The sequence below is a fragment of the Heterodontus francisci genome, chromosome 3 (genome assembly GCF_036365525.1).
Source record: "Heterodontus francisci isolate sHetFra1 chromosome 3, sHetFra1.hap1, whole genome shotgun sequence".
In the NCBI taxonomy this organism is placed as follows: Eukaryota; Metazoa; Chordata; class Chondrichthyes; order Heterodontiformes; family Heterodontidae; genus Heterodontus; species Heterodontus francisci.
The window spans coordinates 111,504,004-111,517,004 of NC_090373.1; the positions used below are offsets into that span (position 1 = coordinate 111,504,004).

At 42.0% G+C, this 13,001-nt stretch overlaps 1 protein-coding gene across 1 annotated transcript in view; it reads right to left on the minus strand.

The window, feature by feature from the left end:
- The window catches only part of slc35f1 (solute carrier family 35 member F1), a 439,716-nt gene that overhangs the window by 361,597 nt on the left and 65,118 nt on the right, over positions 1-13,001 (minus strand). The gene's annotated exons all lie outside the window — the stretch shown is intronic.

Below are 13,001 nucleotides of genomic sequence, written 5' to 3' on the forward strand. Positions count from 1 at the left end.
TCAAGTGTGTATATATAAAGAAGAGCCAGACAGCCCTGGCTGGAGGTGATTGGAGAGCAGATGTAAGCTCTTGGTGAGCAATACAGAATTGCTATCAAAGAGTCCCAGTCCCAGTCCCAGTCCCAGTCCCAGTCCCAGTCCCAGTCCCAGTCCCAGTCCCAGTCCCAGTCCCAGTCCCAGTCCCAGTCCCTTAATCACAAGGAGGCTTGGAATTTCTCTAACAGGCCTGGCCTCTCACATTCCTCTGACTGTCAGAGGCCTGGGCTATCACAGCCTCCTTAGCTGCTCAGGTGCATGTGTGTTGAGCTCACCAGGTTGTGTGCCTGAATCTGTGAGTACATACCTACTGACATGTGAGTATCTACACTCGTGGAGGGTGCAGGGGTATGAGGTAACGATGGACCCTCTGAAGCTCTGTCCTCCCCCTCAAAGGTGATAATCCCACAACCTCAGGGTCTCTTTCAAGTAGGTTCCATATGACCTGCATAACAGAACAGAGACATTGAAGGGTCAGGGGTCTCCCTTGACATTACCCTTACATTGGAGATCCCTGTAGGCACCCAATGCCTCAAGAGCAGCATGGCTCCATTGCTGCGGATGTACCCTTCTGCCTCATGGTGACCTTACTCCTTGGGAAGGTGCCTCTTACTCTCAGTTACCTGGACACTGTGTTTCAGGAGACAGTCACACCCTTAGATTAATTCCATTCAATCTGGGCTGTGGTCAGGGACTGGGGAAAGAGAGAGCTGTTCCATTGGGATGGGCTTCACTTGAACCATGCTGGGACCAGTGTCCTGGTGAATCGTATAACTAGGGTTGTAGATAAGGTTTTAAACTAAATAGTGGGGGGGGAGGGTTCAATTGAAAGGATGTTTAAAAAGTCAATAAATAATGAGAGAGCAGAGGTGCAGGGTAGTGAAGGGGCATACATCAATCAGGGTGTGATAGGAAGGAACAGAGAATGCAAGCATTAAGAGTACAGCAGAAATTAGAACCATAGTAGGTAAAAATGGTAAAAAGTCAAAGCTTAAGGCTCCTTATCTGAATGCACGTAGCATTTGTAACAAGATAGATAAACTGACGGCACAGATAGCTATCAAATCATATTGATATTTTTCTATCACAGAGATGTGGTTATAGGATGAGCAGGACCGGAAACCCAATGTTCAAGGATATATGACAATCCGGAAGAATAGGCAGAAAGGAAAAGGAGGTGGGGTAGCTTTGTTATTAAAGGAAGAGAATCAGTGCGGTTGTGAGTAATGATATAGGTGTAATAGATTGGGATGTAGAATCAGTTTGGGTGGAAATAAGGAATAGCAAGGGAAATAAATCACGGGTGGGAGTGGTCTATAGGCCTCTGAGGAATTGCCTCTCTGTAGGACAAAATATTAATCAGGAAATAATGGAGACGTGAAAGAAGGACACTGCAATTATCATGGGTGATTTTAATCTGCATATAGACTGGACAAATCAAATTGGCAAGGGTAGCATGGAAGATGAATTTGTAGAGTGCATCAGGGATTGTTTCTTAGAACAATACGTTGCAGAACCTACCTGGGAACAGGCTATTTTAGATATGGTAATGTGTAATGAAGTAGGATTAATAAGAGATCTCGTAGTGAAGGATCCTCTCGGGGGAAGCGATCATAACATGGTAAAATTTCAAATTCAGTTTGAGGGTGAGCAACTCTGGTCTCAAACCAGTGTCTTCAACTTAAACAAGGGTGATTACAGAGGTATGAAGAAAGAATGCTTCTCTCTCCACAGATGCTGCCAGACCTGCTGAGTATTTCCAGTATTTCTTGTTTTTATTTCAGATTTCCAGTATCCGCAGTATTTTGCTTTAATATCGGTATGAAGAAAGAGTTGTCGAAAGTGGGCTGGGAAAATAGACTACAGGGGAAGTCAGTCGAGGAGCAGTGGCAGACTTTTAAGCAGATATTTCATAACACTCAGCAAACATTTATTCCGGTCAGAAGGAAGGACTCGATGAGAATGATGAACCACCCGTGGATAACAAAGGAAGTTAAGGAGAGTATCAAATCAAAAACAAAGGTGTACAAATCGGCAAAAGCTAGTGGTAGGCCAGAGGATTGGGAATTTTTTAGAAACCAGCAGCGGATGACTAAAAAGCTAATAAAGAGGGAGAAAATTGATTGAGAGTAAATTGGCAAGAAATATAAAAACAAACAGTAAGAGCTTCTATGGGTATATAAAAAGGAAGAGAGTAGCTAAAGTAAATGTGGGACCCTTGGAGGATGAGGAATTAATAACAGGGAACAGGGAAATGGCAGATAATTTAAACCAATATTTTGCATCGGTTTTCACGGTGGAGGATACTATAAACATCCCAACAATAATAGATGAGCAAGGTGTAAATGGGAGGGAGGAACTTGTAACAACCTCCATCACGAGTGAAAAGGTATTGGACAAACTGATGGGACTAAAGGCAGACAAGTTGCCAAGACCTGATGGCCTGCATCCAAGGGTTTTAAAAGAAGTGGCTGCAGAGATAGTGGAGGCATTGGTCATAATATACCAAAACTCACCGGATTCCGGTAGGGTACCAGCAGATTGGAAAACCGCTAATGTGACGCCCCTATTCAAGCAAGGAGTGAGACAGAAAGCAGGAAACTATAGACCAGTTAGCTTAACATCTGTCATTGGGAAAATGCTAGAGTCCATTATTAAGGAAGAAATAGCAGGACGTTTAGAAAAACATAATGTAATCAAACAGAGTCAATATGGTTTTATGAAAGGGAAATTATGTTTGACAAATTTGTTAGAGTTCTTTGAGGATATAATAAGCAGAGTGGGTGAAGGGGAACCAGTAGATGTAGTGTATTTGGATTTTCAGAAGGGGTTCGATGAGGTGTCACATAAAAGATTATTGCACAAAATAAGAGCTCAGGGTATTGGGGGTAATGTGTTGGCATGGATTGAAGATTGGCTAACACACAGAAGGCAGAGAGTCGGAATCAATGGGGCTTTTTCAGGTTGGAAAGCCATAACTAGTGGGGTGCCACAAGGACCTATCTATATCAATGACTTGGAGGAAGGGACAACGTGTAGTGTATCCAAATTTGCTGACGATACAAAAATAGGTGGGAAGGCATGTTGTGATGAGGACACAAAGAATCTGCAAAGGGATATAGATAGGTTAAGTGAGTGGGCAAAAACTTGGCAGATGGAGTTCAATGTGGGAAAGTGTGAGGTCATCCACTTTGGTAGGAAGAATAAAAAGGCAGATTATTATTTCGATGGAGAAAGACTGCAAAATACTGCAGTACAGAGGGATCTGGGTGTTCCTGTACATGAAACACAAAAAGTTAGCATGCAGGTGCAGCAAGTAATTAGGAAGGCAAATGGAATTTTGGCCTTTGTTGCTAGGGAGTTGGAGTTTAAAAATAGGGAAGACTTGTTACAACTGTACAGGGTGTTGGTGAGGCCACACCTGGAGTATTGCGTACAATTTTGGTCCCCGTGTTTAAGAAAGGATATACTAGCATTGGAGGCAGTTAAGAAAAGGTTCACTAGGCTGATTCCTGGGATGAAGGGATTGTCTTATCAAGAACGACTAAGCAGGTTAGGCCTTTATTCATTTTTATTTTATTTATTTATTTTTATATTTTGAGATACAGCACTGAAACAGGCCCTTCGGCCCACCGAGTCTGTGCCGACCATCAACCACCCATTTATACTAATCCTACACTAATCCCATATTCCTACCACATCCCCACCTGTCCCTCTATTCCCCTACCACCTACCTATACTAGGGGCAATTTATAGTGGCCAGTTTACCTATCAACCTGCAAGTCTTTTGGTGGTGGGAGGAAACCGGAGCACCCGGCGAAAACCCACGCAGACACAGGGAGAACTTGCAAACTCCACACAGGCAGTACCCAGAATTGAACCCGGGTCGCTGGAGCTGTGAGGCTGCGGTGCTAACCACTGCGCCACTGTGCCATTGGAGTTTAGCAGAATGAGGGGTGATCTGATTGAAACATATAAGATTTTAAGGGGACTTGACAGGGTAGATGTTGAGAATATGTTGCCACTGGTGAGGCAATCTCGAACTAGGGGACATAGTTACAGAATAAGGGGGCACACATTTAAAACTGAGATGCAAAGGAATTTCTTCTGTCAGAGGGTGGTGAATCTCAGGAATTCTCTACCTCAGAGATGTGGAGGCTGGGTCACTAAATGTATTTAAGGAGGAAGTAGATCGATTTTTGAAATCTCGGGGAGTCGAGGGGTATGCGGAGCAAGCCCGAAAGAGGAGTTGAGGCCTGGGACAGATCAGTCATGGTCTTATTGAATGGGGGGCAGGCTTGAGGGGCTGAATGGCCTACTCCTGCTCCTATTTCTTATGTTCTCCATCTGCAATGCTTCTTCCATCCTGTGGTCCAGCCAGCTCCATGGTCGCCTCCTCCATCGGGCTCAGGACATGGAGATTTGGCAGTCCACCACTGGTCTTGGCCTGCTCTCTCTGATTGTGTATAATCTTCTCCTGCAGACATGAGGATGAATGCTGTTGGTTTCCCAGCAGGAACAGGCCCAAGACATAGCCTGGTATTTGTCCATCAGTTATGGATGGGGGCACATAGATGCCTCCTGCATCCGGCTCCTTTCCAGAGACCTCATGAGGGTCTCCAATGACAAATGGTCTCCTTTCAGAGCCATTTTGCTGTGCCTCAGGCAGTTTGCCTGCATTCCCTGACTCTTTGCCCACATCTGGGTGGGCACCCCCTCTCCACCCAATGCACCCTCCTGCTTTGCAAGGCCCAAGAGCTGAAAGCTTTAAGAGCTACTCACTTTTGCTGCCTGGATGAGGTCATTGAACCGCTTATGGCACTGAATCTAGGTCCTTGGTGTGACCCCATGGCTGGTGACCTCCTCCACAATCTGTAGGTTGGCTTGCTTGGGCAGGCTCCCAGCACTATCCTTGCGTCCCTAGGGAATATATCCTGCCTTTCCCTGGCAGATTGAAAGAGCACCCTGAGGGAGGTATCACTGAAGTGTGGGACCTCCCGAGGTCTACTTTCTGCCATCACGCTGCAGCCTTTCATAACTCAGCCACTCCTGATCACCGCAGACAGCAATATTTAATGCTGGTCTGGCAGCCCTTTAAAAATAGTGCCATCATCTGCGGCGGCATCAGCTGATGCCAACATCGCCGCCTCTGCCACCACCACTGACCGCATAACTGGTCAGCTCTTGTGCCTCAATTCCCTTAATTGGCCAGCCACCACTGGATTGTGAGTGGCCAGCTGCTGATGGCCCCAATGTGGCATGCACCCACTGCCGGTACTGATGGCGGGACAGGTGTCTATCAAACAAAATCTGGCCCATGTTCTTTAACTTTTCCTTTCTGTCTCTTTTTCTCTATCTCTCAATCCAATCTTTCTCTTTCTGTACCTGATTTGACATTGAATTCACTCACTGCAATTTGCACTTACAGCTTCATGCAATAGCTGAATGCTTTAATTAGCTCCAGGTCCCTTCTTTCAGATTTAAACACTACAGCCATTAGTAGATAACTCAATGCATAATCCAGTTAAAAGAATGTGTAGCACTGTTTTTGTATCATAATGAAGTTCACAGACATTAGTATTCTAAAGGAATTACTGTGTGCTCAGCAGCCAATTGGATTCTGCTTTTTTTTATTTTAACAACTATCAACTAATAAGGTTTAATGCAACAGCTGTGGCATCTCTTGTGCTAAGTATATCCTGTTTATTTAACATACTGGAAACTCAGAAATTTATTAACACAATGGAAGGCAATTTCACACGCTGAAAGGATGGACCACTCAAAAACTTCAAGCATCATTTAGAATAAATGAGTAGAACTGTGACAAAGCATTGTTTTAGTCATTTCATAAATCTATTGGGTATCATGCCTGTTCCTTTGAATAATTTCATTACAGGAATTTAATAAATGGGATCAATTCAATTTTCTTTGAATGTGGTGACATGGAGGCAACATTCTGCCTCTCATTATTTCAAATTATTACTAGTAGTAGTATTATCACCATTCTGTATTTTCCGACAGCAGTTTACCACAAAAGTAAAAAATCACAAGATAGGTTGAGATTAAAAAAGTCAGTTCATTCAATTTCATTCTTCTTAAAAAAAAAATCTACCCTTCCCATAAGAGTTCTTGCTTAAATAAATCCAACCAGTTGCAAGTGTCAATCATCTGCCATGTAAAGGAATATTTTCTGAGTGCATAAATGGGGTTTTCGCTGTGAAGTAACGCAGGCAGAGTTGGAACAGCTCCGAGGAGTTTCCCAGACGAAATTTTGGTTATAGTCAGCTCTAATTGGTCATTATTGCCCAATGGTTCAGATATTTTAACTGCTTGAATACTGTCGAAAGAACCAACTTGAGAAGAGCGATCCCTTTCATGAGCTCCCTGATGCATTGAGTCAGGAAGCAGCAATGGAGCATTGACAATTTTTAAAGTGGGTCAAAAACAATATTTTTTGAGGAGAGATACTGTGTGATTCCTCAAACATTTTTGATTTTTCACCCTTTATTTGATGCATTTTTCAGAATTCTGGAGTGGACATTTCGTAAACATGTAAATATTTTCTAATGTGTTTACTACATCCTATGAGCAAACATACGCCACTGTGCTGGATCTTTAAATTAGAACTGGGAGTTCCATACACGTTTTATAATTCTATTAGTTTTCTAATCCTGTGTCCACTGTTTCAACACAGGCATTACTCCGTTTATTTTCAATGGATAAGCTAAAATAACAGACAACAGAATGTTTACTGAATATGTTAATTCTTCATCCACTCATATCGTCAACATTAATTTCTAGGCTTTGGTCTCGAATGACTTATAGTAGTACAAGTTAAAAAAAATTGCTCTTCATTCCATGTAATACTGCAACAGGGAATCTTGTAATTTGTGATACCTGACATGCATACTTCCTCTGTTAATGGTACTGCCACATTCCTAGGATAAACTGATTCTGTGGTTGAAGGAAGCAGTTTCTAAAAAACCGTAGGAATGCATTGCCTGATTTTCCATCAATACCTGAACAATTTCCCCCTACATTCCTATATTTTAAAAAAATCTACGGGATCTGCTACTAGCTGTCGTGCTTCAATGAATATCTCCATTCTGATTTAAAAAGTTATATTTTTTCCTGTATTCACCGCATCTGTTGAAAGTTAATATTTCTTCCCTTAAGATTAAATAAATGAATTTTATCTACTTGCTGCTTGCTCATATTTAAAAATTAATACTTTGGCTTTGCTTTAAAAAGTAATTCTTTCACCACTGCTCTCTATCTTTCCTGAAAATTATTATCTGTCCTGCTGCACTTTCAAGGTTTTGCATGCCTCTCCTGATATAAATTGAACAAATATTCAGACGTAACTCATTGCTACAATGTTTGTGAGTTAATTTTTGTCATGGTGATTGTGTGATGTGTGTTTGGCACATTTTATTTTGTCTAGCTTGAGTTTTGCTGCTGATGATATATAGCGTAAACAGAAAAAAAGGACACATTTGACAGTATTTAAAATTGTATTATTAAATATTGCAGGAGACAAGCATAACTCAGCACCAATCTGCAAATTGTAGTTAGGAGGGGACAACACTTTTTCTGCCCTCACCACCACCTCCATGCCCCCAACATCCATTACATTGTTGAAGTATTCTGGGGACATTTAAAGAGCATTCTCAAACAGGATCCATATCTCTTGTGCAAAGGTGTCTCATGGGTTGAAATTTCAACAATGCACATGACATGGTAATTGAGCCCACTGGGATTACCATTATCAACAGGGCCATCTGCTCACCAGAGGAACTTTTAAAAAGCCTTTCTGGCTTTGTGGGCCTTAACTATATATGACTTTCTTTACCTATGTACTTTATTTTTATTCCTTACTGTAAACATAACTGAAAATACATTGTGATGGCCAAAACAATTACCATCCACACACACACTCATATACTTACATATATATAAATTCAGATCACCCATGATCTAACACTGCAGTCCTTATATAACAGAATATTATTCAACTTAGCATAACTAACAGAATGTTATAACATACAATGCACAACACATTATTTTGCTGCTAAGATAGAACTGTTGTCAGAGATCAAGAAATAGTAAAAGAATCAATTTTTTTACAAAAGAATTCATTTATATTAAGATCCATTTTATATTAAGCTCTCTAGTTGAAAATCGAAGACTGAGAGATGGCAGAACTGCAAAATTGTCTGTACAAAGGTTAGCTACAGCCTGCTTTGAGGCCTGCTTGTGTATGCTTACATCTAGAGTCGCTTTATCAGTCCAAACTGGAGACTCAGTCAGACTCAGTTAGCCTCCCTAACATTAGACATTAATGATTTATGCACAACTTCGAGACCATAAGACATCAAATAGAGATAAATGTTTAGGGCCAGCAATTTCTTAAGAATGGTGAGAATTGGAGCAAAGTGCATCTAACATTATGTGAAATTAAGTCATTAGAAGGATATAAGAATCCTCACATAGTAAAATGAGGTTTGAAAAAGTTGGCTATAAGTCTGTTGATTTATTTAATCTTTAATAAACCTCCAAATGTTTTTGACTCCCGTGTCCAAAAATTCATTCTTGGCATACAGGCACAGTCCTGCAGTCATCATTTGTAACATTACATAGGAACATAGGAAATAGAAGCATGAGTAGGCCATTCGGCCCATTGAGCCTGCTGCACCATTCAACTAGATCATGGCTGATCATCTACCTCCACGCCATTTTTCCCCACTATCCCCATATTCCTTGATGTTATTAGTATCCATTACAAATATACACATTCTAATACTGCGTCTTTTTAAGGTCATAAAGTTTAATTTGTCAACTAAATTGAGCTTTAGATTAATCAACATCTGAAAACCCAAAATTCCAATCGGACTTTATGTGGCACTGGAAAGATCAACCCACAAGGGACTGGACAATGGGACAGAACCCGGTTCTGCAAAATTCCACCTAAGGGGGGAATTTTAACCACAAAAAAAGAGCGGTTTCAGGTCAAGTGGAGGGGTGGAGTGGGGTGGGTGGGGTGGGGAGGTGGCAGTGGATATTAAAGTCTTAAAAATCAGAATGCTCACATAAAACCCACCTCCAACCTGGCCACTTCTGGCTTTCACAGATCGAGAAGGTGGGTGGGCAACCAAAGCACTACAAGGAAGTTGGTTGGCAATTTAAATACTGTAATGAGGCTGCAAGCCTCATTGTTATTCTACTTTTGGAGCTAAACTATGGGTGGCCAGGTTTCCTGGCTCTGGAAACCCAGCAGCTACATCTAAGTGAGTAAATGTTACTTGATAGCACTGTCGACAACACCTTCCATCACTTTGCTGATGTTTGAGAGTAGACTGATGGGAATGCAATTGGCCAGATTGGATTTGTCCTGATTTTTGTAATCAGGACATAGCTGGGCAATTTTCCACATTCTTGGGTAGATGCCAGTTTTGTAACTGTACTGGAACAACTTAGCTAGGGGCACAACTAGTTCTGGAGCACAAGTCTTTCGTACTACACCCAGGATGTTCTCGGAGTCCATAGCCTTTGCAGCATCCAATGCCTTCAACCATTTCTGGATATCACATGGAGTGAATTGAATTGCCTGAAGACTGGCTTCTGTGATGGTGGGGTCCTCAGGGGGAGGCCAAAATGGATCACCCACTCAGTACTTCTGGCTGAAGTCTGGTTGCAAAAATGTTTGTGTTATCTTTTGTACTCATGTGCTGGGTTCACCCATCATTGAGAATGGGGATGCTTGTGGAGCCTTCTCCTCCCGTTAGTAGTTTAATTGCCCACCATCATTCTGGACTGGATGCAGCAGGACTGCAGAGCTTTTATCTGATCCATTGGTTGTGGGATTGCTTTGCTCTGTCTATGACATGCTGTTTCTGCTATCTAGCATGCATATAGTCCTGTGCTGTGATTTCACCAGGCTGGCACCTGGTTTTTAGGTATGCCTGGTGTTGCTCCTGGCATGCTCTTCTACATTCCTCATTGAACTAACGTTAATCCCCTGGCTCGATAGTAATGGTAGAGTGAGTGATAAGCCGGGCCATGAAGTTACAGATTGTGTTGGTATACAATTCTGTTGTAGCTGATGGCCCACAGCGCCTCATTGATGCCCATTTTTGAGCTGCTAGATCTGTTCTGAATCTACCTCATTTAGCACGGTGTTATTGCCACACAACATGATGGAGGGTATCCTCAGTGTAAAGACGGGACTACATCTCCACAAGGACTGTGCGACGGTCATTCCTACCAATACTGTCATGAACTGATGCATCTGTGACAGGTAGCTTGGTGAGGAATTGGCCAAGTAGGTTTCTCCCTCATTTTGGTTCTCTCACATACTCTTCAGGACTATGCTCACTCGATCAGTAGCAGTGCTACAGAGCCACTCTTTGTAATGGACATTGAAGTCTCCCACCCAGAGTACAATCTGTTCCCTTGCTACCCTCAGTGCTTCTTCCAAATGGTGTTCAATATGGAGCAGTACTGACTCATCAGCTGAGGGAAGGCAGTAGATGGTAATCAGCACGAAATTTCCTGCCAATGTTTGACCTGATGTCATGAGACATCATGGGATCCGGAGTCCATGTTGCAGACTCCCAGAGCCACTCCCTCCCGACTGTAGACCACAGTGTCACCACTTCTGGTGGATCTGTCCTGACAGAGGGACAAGATATACCCAGGGATGGTGTTGGAGGAGTCTGGGACATTGGCTGTAAGGGATGATGTCAGGCTTTTGCTTGACTACTTTGTGGAACAGCTCTTCCAATTTTGGCATAAGTCCCCAGATGTTAGTGAGGAGGACATTGCACGGTCGACTAAGCTGGGTATGGTCTTGTCCTGTTCCTCGGTCGATGTTGGGTGGTCGGTCCAATTTTATTCTTATTGTTTTTCATAATGGCTTGATATAACTGAGTGGTTGGATAGCCTATTTCAGAGGGCAGTTAAGTGTCAACCACATTGCTGTGCGTCTGGAGTCACAAAGTCCAGATGGGTAAGGATGGCAGGTTTCCTTGGATGGGGGAGGGGAGGTTGGCGATTGAAAATCATGTGATGACTTATCAAGGCAGAGTTGGCAATCCTCATCAGTACTGACAGAATGCTACACTGTTGGAGGTGCTGCCCGTTCATAGAATGAAAGAATCATAAAATTGTTACAGAACAGAAGGAGTCCATTTAGCCCAGCATGTCTGTGCTGGTTCTCTGCAAGAGCAACTGAGCTAGTCCCACTTCCCTGCCTTTTCCCCATATCTCTGTAAATCTTTTGTCAGCAGTTAATTATCCAAATCCCTTTTGAAAGTCACCATTGAATCTGCCTCCACCACACTCTCAGGCAATACATTCCAGCTCCTAACCGCTATTAGATAAGATGTTAAACTGGTAGCAAAGAAACGTCCACCTTCAATTTCCCCTTATGCACAATTTACTGCTGATGCATAGTCAGAAAATTTAAGCTAATAACAATTTGCATCAGCTGTTTGTGCAGTAAATAAGGAACAATTTTACTGCATGTTAATGGTTTGAATCTTGTCTATGCTGTACATCCTTTCCATAATGCACAGTGCAAATTACTGTCCTATAATATATGAGGAGGTATAATGTACAACATAAATCATTTCTTGCTATAATGCAAACAGAAAAGTACTGGCAAGAGTCTGGAGCTACAAGTTCCTGTAGACAACCTTGACAGTTTGAATTGCTGAGCTATTGCTTTCCATTCTACAGATAAAACTCACTTACAGATTAGTCTGAATGAGCTTGTGAAACCAAGTTTGATTAGAGATTAATATTCAAAACATACTGTTAACAGCTCCTATCCTTCAAACAGCCAACCCTGAACATTAACAGACATAAAACACCAGATTTAATATCACTTCATAGCAATATAACATAATTCTGTTTACAGTTAGATGTTTGTATTAGCCAATATATGCCCACACTGCTACTTTTTTGCAGAACCAAATTGTGCAGAATGTGATTTTTATTTTATTTTTCTGTCAAGGAAGAAAGGCAATTAATTGTTGGGTTAGCCTGGTATGCGACCAATTTTCCTTTCCCAAATTTTTCCACTACACCTTAAATTTTATTTTTTTCTTCCCTAAATCTAGAATTCAGAGACAAAAGAGCTGTGATACAGAAATAAATCAATTACACATATGTTTCAAGAGGATAAAAGGGCTACATTAGTAGGAATAGTAGATACAACATATTTCACTTGAGCCAAGATTTACCCCTGCCCCCAGACCAGAGGTGCAGATATATATATTTTTATCGGGATGATTAGACTGAAAGAGATGCTGTCTGACATCCACACCAGTTCCATATTGCACCATTCTATCAACAACAACTTGTATTTGTATAGTGCCTTTGAAGTAATAACCATCCTAAGGTGCTTCACAGGAGCATTATAAAACTATGTGTGACACTGAGACACAAAAGGAGATGATATTAAGTCAGATGATCAAAAGCTTAGTCAAAGAGGTAAGTTTTAAGGAGTGTCTTAACAGAGAAAAGCGAGTTGAAGAGGCAGAGAGGTGTAGGGAGTCTATTCCAGAGCTTGGGGCTTTGGTAACTGAAGGCGTGGCTACCAATGGTGGAGCGATTAAAATCAGGGATTCACGAGAGGCCAGAATTAGTGGAGCGCAGATACCTTGGAGAATTGTGGGGCTGGAGGAGATTACAGAGATAAGGAGAGGTAAGGCCATGGAGGGATTTGAAAACAAGGATGAGAGTTTTAAAATCAAGATGTTGCTTGACTGGGAGCCAACGCAGGCCAGCGAACACAGGGGTGATAGGGGAACAGGACTGTGCAAGTTAAGACATGGACAGCGGAGTTTTGGATGAAATTTTCTATCAAGTGCATATAAGAGTGATTTGCCAGTTCACAAAGCTTAAGGTTACAGAAAAATTGGTTGCTCAAAAAGGTCAACTGGAAAATCACAGTCAATGTT